Raw genomic sequence first — 6,085 nt, 5'->3', positions numbered from 1 at the left:
AACAGTTAACGCTCGCAGCTGCGCCATGTGTGTTGTCAATTTCTTCTTTACGTGTTCATTTTTCTTCTCAAGGATTGATTCCTCTTTTAGTTTTTATTTTAGAAGGAAACGTTATAAAATCGAGTCATAAGCGTGGTTAACTACTAATACAGTTGACGCCATTTATTAGAATAACGGATAATGTGATCAGTCGGGTATTGTTATCACCAGGGCCAGGATTCTGATGACATTTGCACTTTTGCATTTTTCAATCCCTTTTCACTTTTAAGGCATTTTTTCAGGTTTTAGGGCGTTTTTAGGTTTCACTTTTGAAACTTTTTTTCAAAAGAAAAAGGAAGCTAAAATTTTTTTTAAACAAAAAAAAAAAAAACATTACTTTCATCACTTGACTTGTATCTTCTTTTATAGATAACAAACAAAGTTTAGAATCAATTCCAGGTAAATTTAGTTTATTTAGTAAAAATTTCAAGAGCTGGTCACACTTAACAAAACATTAAATGAGAGGGAATTCAAAAAAGTCTGATCCTATATTATATGATATTGAGAGAGAGAAATTTTCATTATATAAAAGAGGGAACATAGTATTTAGCATAGTACTTGCATGTACTACGGGGGGAAATTTTGAAATCTGAAAATTTTTATGTTGAATGATTTTGATCCGTAAGAATACTGCATGGCAGTCAGTGCCGCCTTAACTCATAGTCCCGACCGGGCACTGCCCAGGGCCCCTCAAGAAAAGAGAGGGGTCTCACAAAAATGAGATCTCGTTGAAATTTTCTAGAATTTGCCAGGTAGAGCCTCGAAAAATTATCCCGTTCGCCCATGTTGCTCTTAAGACGGCCCTGCTTGCAGCAAGATTTCGTAAGCTTTGATTTACCTTGGGAATATTGAAGAACTGATGACGCACCTAAGATTTCAGCGTTCTGGTTTCCAGCATTCAGTCCTTGCGGAAAAGTTTGGGGCTTATTAATGCTATCGATAGTGAGTATGCAAAAAGCGGGGTAGGCCAATTTGCTATCATGGAATTTGAAAAGTAATGGGCAAAAAAGCGGTCAGCAGAAAATTTTCTCTTGTCCTTACGGAAACGTCTAAAAGTTTTGAAATTGAAAAGAAATTAACAATGAGTTGATCAGATCCCCCACCAAATATCCTCAAGAACATCTATTGATGTTGAGAGAATTTTATCTTGTCTTTTCATAAATTTCCATTTGGTCTCGTAGATTTCCCAACCCCCACTCATAACTTGTCAATCAATCAATCTTTATTGTATAGGGCCAAATGCCCCGTTACATGGGTCAACAGAAAACATGAATCATTAAAAACAGACAAATTAAATACGAGAAAAATTTTTCCATCATTCGCTTTCCGGACCATTTTCATGATGGGGAGAAAAAACACATACACACACAAAAATATATAAATATTTAAAAAATGATAATATATATATATATATATAGAAAATTTACAACTTGGTGGTAATGTTTGTGTTTGCATGTTAAGAACTAAATAGATATCATTGTGGAGCAGAGTTCTAGAAAAGTATTTTTTCCCGTACAAGTTATAAGTAGGACATTCCAAAATTACCAAAAGGACCAAGTTTCAGGTTTTTTCAAATTGCGAAAATTACAAACGTTGTCTGTAGATATTTCGAAAATCTTGCCTTGTATGAAAATAGAATTTTGCAGTGCTCTTAACTGAAAGGTGATCCTTTTAATTGACAAATTCGTCTTCGAGAGCATATAATCCTCAGCAAAAAAATAAGTTTCAATCAACTTGTAAACCCACTCATAAACTATGAATTGTTTATGGGAAAAATTCTACTGGTAATATTTGGTGAAATATAATGTTGAGAATTAATGTGTTTTTAATAGATACCATGTACAATAATTTTTGTGGAGTTTTTCTTTTAGTTTTTAAGACACTTTTTTGAATTTTTAGGGCATTTTTCACGATTTTTTGGATCAACAACATGCGTGGCCTTGGTTATCACCAAGGACCACATGTTGTTGTCCGAAACTATCCTGAAAAATGAATTTAAAAAAATGCCCCAAAAACTTGATAAAGTGCCCTTAAAAATACCATCAAAATGATAAAACAAAGTTCTCTTAAAAAACGGGTTATGTTCGAAAGTCGAAAGAAAACGTTTTGACAGCATCAAAATCATATGTGTATAAATTTTTTTCTCAAAATGTTTATATTTCATTAAAAATAATTTTTCTAATAAACGAGTCATAATTCCTGAATCGGTTAGAAACACTTTCGTTATGTCCCCCACAAGGATGGGACTGGCAGGTCTCCGGCCCGGGGGCCTGAGATGATTCCCATATATATTTTTTTTTCGTTTTTTCACAATTGACTATTGACAAGCCCGTGAAGAATCTGACTGAGGGCAAGCCTTATTGTTAGATGGGGGGGGGGGGTATGACTGGTGTGCTGGGGAAAAGGGTAAGGCTTTTGCAGTAAAAAACGAAAAATGAAGAAAATATTATGTATGGTTTAGGAAGCCAAAGAACATATTTTTTATTTCATTTTCCAAGCAATCCAATCATATTTTTTCATAAGTGCTCAGAACAATCACTATTCATATAATTTTTTGAATCCTTTCCATTTTCAAAAAATTTAAAAAGTGAAAAAAATATCCTGAAAATACCAAAAATGCCCTGACAGTGAAAAGACGTAGAAAATGCAAAAGATGCAAAATAATATGCAAATGGCATCAAGATCCAGGCCTTGGTTATGACTTTTGCAAGAAACGGAACAGTCCGAGACCATAGCATGGAGAAAAATTCGTTTGTACTTATAGGTACTTCGGATACAGGGCCGGACTTGATCATATAGCGGCCTGTTGCGAGAGCAGTGACTCTCTCTAACATTGAGTGAGAGATGCGATAGGAAGGGGGGGGGGGTTAAGCAAAGAGATCAGCCCATCTTTTCTCTATAAATCCACCGAAATTCAATTTAGGGGGTCCGCTAAAAGTCTTGGAATTCGAATCTGCCAGAAAAACTTTCACGAGGAGGTTTCAGAAAGCAGTGCTGTCTTATCGCATGAGCATACCGGATAGTGCAGGTGAATGAAGTGCTTGCGTTAACGACATGTGCAAAACAAAATAATGTCTAATACATGAAATAGGGCTGTTTACTTGCTAACTAGAAGAAGACGCTTCAATGTCTTCAATATGAGGACTTGAAGGAATCGACTAGGAGTAATGACTTCCACACCTCGTGATGCGGCCTGTAAGTAGTCATGTCTAACACGTGGTGAACGGACGAGGATGGGCTTCCTCCAGCCCACACTGGCCAACGTGGAGGATTAGGCTAGAAACCCTCTGAAAAAGAATCATGAACTCTGTGAATAAAACAAGGCCCTCAGTCCCCACCAGTCCAAGTGTCCCTGGTTACGGCAGCGACCAGCAAGTCATGAAGACAGAGGGTGCTAAGAATCTCCGGGTTGGACCAGGGTGCCATAGGATGATGACCTTGGCAAAGGGCGTACCCAGGATCTGAACTAGAGGGGGAAACTCACGATACTAAATTGATATGTCTGTGCAGTGTGCCAATTGTTACACTTTAATTTCTCTTCTGGGGGGGGGGCAGTTGCCCCCTCTGCCCCTTGCTGGGTACGTCCATGACCTTGGCCACGTATAACGGACAATCTCTTTCATCACAAAATCGTTTACAGGAGTTGGAAGAAGAACTGGAAAAAAAATAATAAATTGGGACATCTTAAGCATCTGTGAAGTGAGAAGAAAAAGAGAGGAGAAAATCGAACTTGCCAGTGGACACGTATTTTACTACAGAGGAACAGATAATGATAGAACTAGTGGAGTAGGATTTCTCCTTTACAAAAAGTGGAAAAATCACATTGTTGAGCTAGTATATATTTGTATTTTACCTTCCATTAGTTTTTCTTATGAGTTCAGAGGCACCTTATATAGGCATTACGTTAGATCAGTCAGCTCCACTGTTGACGATCCCGTATCTTCGCCCATGGGCTTGCTAGTAAATTGCGGTGCCAGCTGTTAGCTATGCGCCCTGTATAGTACCATAAGGTAACTACTTCGAATGCAACGTCCGATAAAAACATTTATTGTCTGTTTATACTAATTGTTGCTTAATAAAACAATGTTTCGGAACTTTTTGAATGACCCCCCCCCCCCAAAAAAAAAACAAAAAAACTGAATCCCATGTATATACCGTACAAAGACCGAAGTGCGTATCTTGAAATAACTAAGGCTGCCACGCGGCATTTAGTATTCTACTTGAAATCACAATGGTGCCACGAATGCAAATATTTTATAGCCTGCCTCACTTTCTTTATTTCAATTTCTATAAAGAACCTGATAATATTTGCACGTTACCGAAACATAATCGCGTAGTGGTGGTGAAAATTTTGATGCGTTACTTAGTTTGTGTATTTTATATAATGTTCTGATTCAGGGGTATGATCTGCAGAAATTTCAGGGGGCTTTTCAGAGAGCGGGTTCAATTCGGGTGATTTGGGTTAGAACAGGGTTTGAAATATTCAAAATTTAATGTAGATAGCGGTATGGGCGGAAACGGTAGAAAAAACATTTTACGTAATTTATATACAGGGTGATTATAAAAAAACTATCCCGACATATGGGCCCCTAACTATCATACCATTCACAGAAACTGAATGAAATTTTGGCATAAGGTATTTTGATGTATGCGCTCAAGAATGATATGGAAAACAACAGTATCACTCTAACAGTTACGGTTACAGTGAGAAAATTTCGAAAATATCAAATGGCAACACCAAGTTTTTTGTATTGGAATGTGATCTCCATTGTGAAAAACCCTAAATGGCGTTCGAACGGCAACTGTAGCATGAAAATCACCGGCGGTAGATAGGCTAAAAGTGAGGAGACAACCAATAAGGACAGAGAAGCAGCATAAAATAAAGCATTTTATTGTGTTTCACAAATTTTCCACATGACCTTGTGGAGGACTGACTAATCAGGCTGGGATCTCAGCCGAAGAAACGGTGTGACGAATGAAACGAACATTAATGCTCTGGTGCACGGCAAAGTCCTTTTTACTTTTTCCTTGCCTAGCTCCGGGGATTTTCGTGCTACAGTTGCCGTTCGAACGCCATTTAGGGTTTTTCACAATGGAGATCACATTCCAATACAAAAAACTTGGTGTTGCCATTTGATATTTTCGAAATTTTCTCACTGTAACCGTAACTGTTAGAGTGACACTGTTGTTTTCCATATCATTCTTGAGTGCATACCTCAAAATATCTTATGCCGAAATTTCATTCAGTTTCTGTGAATGGTATGATAGTTAGGGGCCCATATGTCGGGATAGTTTTTTTTATATTCACCCCGTATATGATTCAGGTGACGTGTGCAAATTATGTTTGTAAATATTAAACCCTATCTGTAAGTGAAAAACATGCTTAGAAAAACGCGTGGTGAATCCGATGCTAAAGTGAAAAGTGAATCATGTTACGTTGTAAAACAATATGTGTTATGTAATATGTGTTATATTAATATGTGTTATGTAATATGTGTTATATTAATATGTGTTATGTAATATGTGTTATATTAATATGTGTTATGTAATATGTGTTATATTAATATGTGTCATATTAATATGTTTCAAACACATGGTCTAGATCAGGGGTGGCCAACTTCTCTCAGTCCGAGGGCCAACATAATGGTCAGGTGCAGGAGAGAACTCCGGCATATACGCCTCACCCAGTTTTCTGATTGATTCCAATGGCATCGCGGCCATAGTTAGGAAGGGATTTATTAACTAATTAACTTAAATAATATTAATGAATTATTAACTAAACTCTTCAGTTTTTGGAAAAGAGTATTTATATGTTCTCTCATAGACATTGAAATCAGCTCAGAAGGAAATCGCGTAAAAAGCTGTAGTGGTGACTACAACTTCTTACCAGAGCAAACTCAAATGTCTACCTCTATGCCCGCCTGATGGTGGAATTACAGACGGGCTAGTAACAGCCTAGGAAGGTGTATTTAATGTACGTCAGTAAGTACAGACGGTCAGTGAGTAAGTAACACCGGCTGCTTCTAGCTCCTCGCTAAATAGAATT

Source organism: Pholcus phalangioides, unplaced genomic scaffold (assembly GCF_987345545.1).
Source record: "Pholcus phalangioides strain wild (caught in Gottingen) unplaced genomic scaffold, Ppha-v1.0 ptg000011l_1, whole genome shotgun sequence".
NCBI classification, from domain to species: domain Eukaryota; kingdom Metazoa; phylum Arthropoda; class Arachnida; order Araneae; family Pholcidae; genus Pholcus; species Pholcus phalangioides.
Note: the sequence above shows the minus strand (reverse complement) of the source record.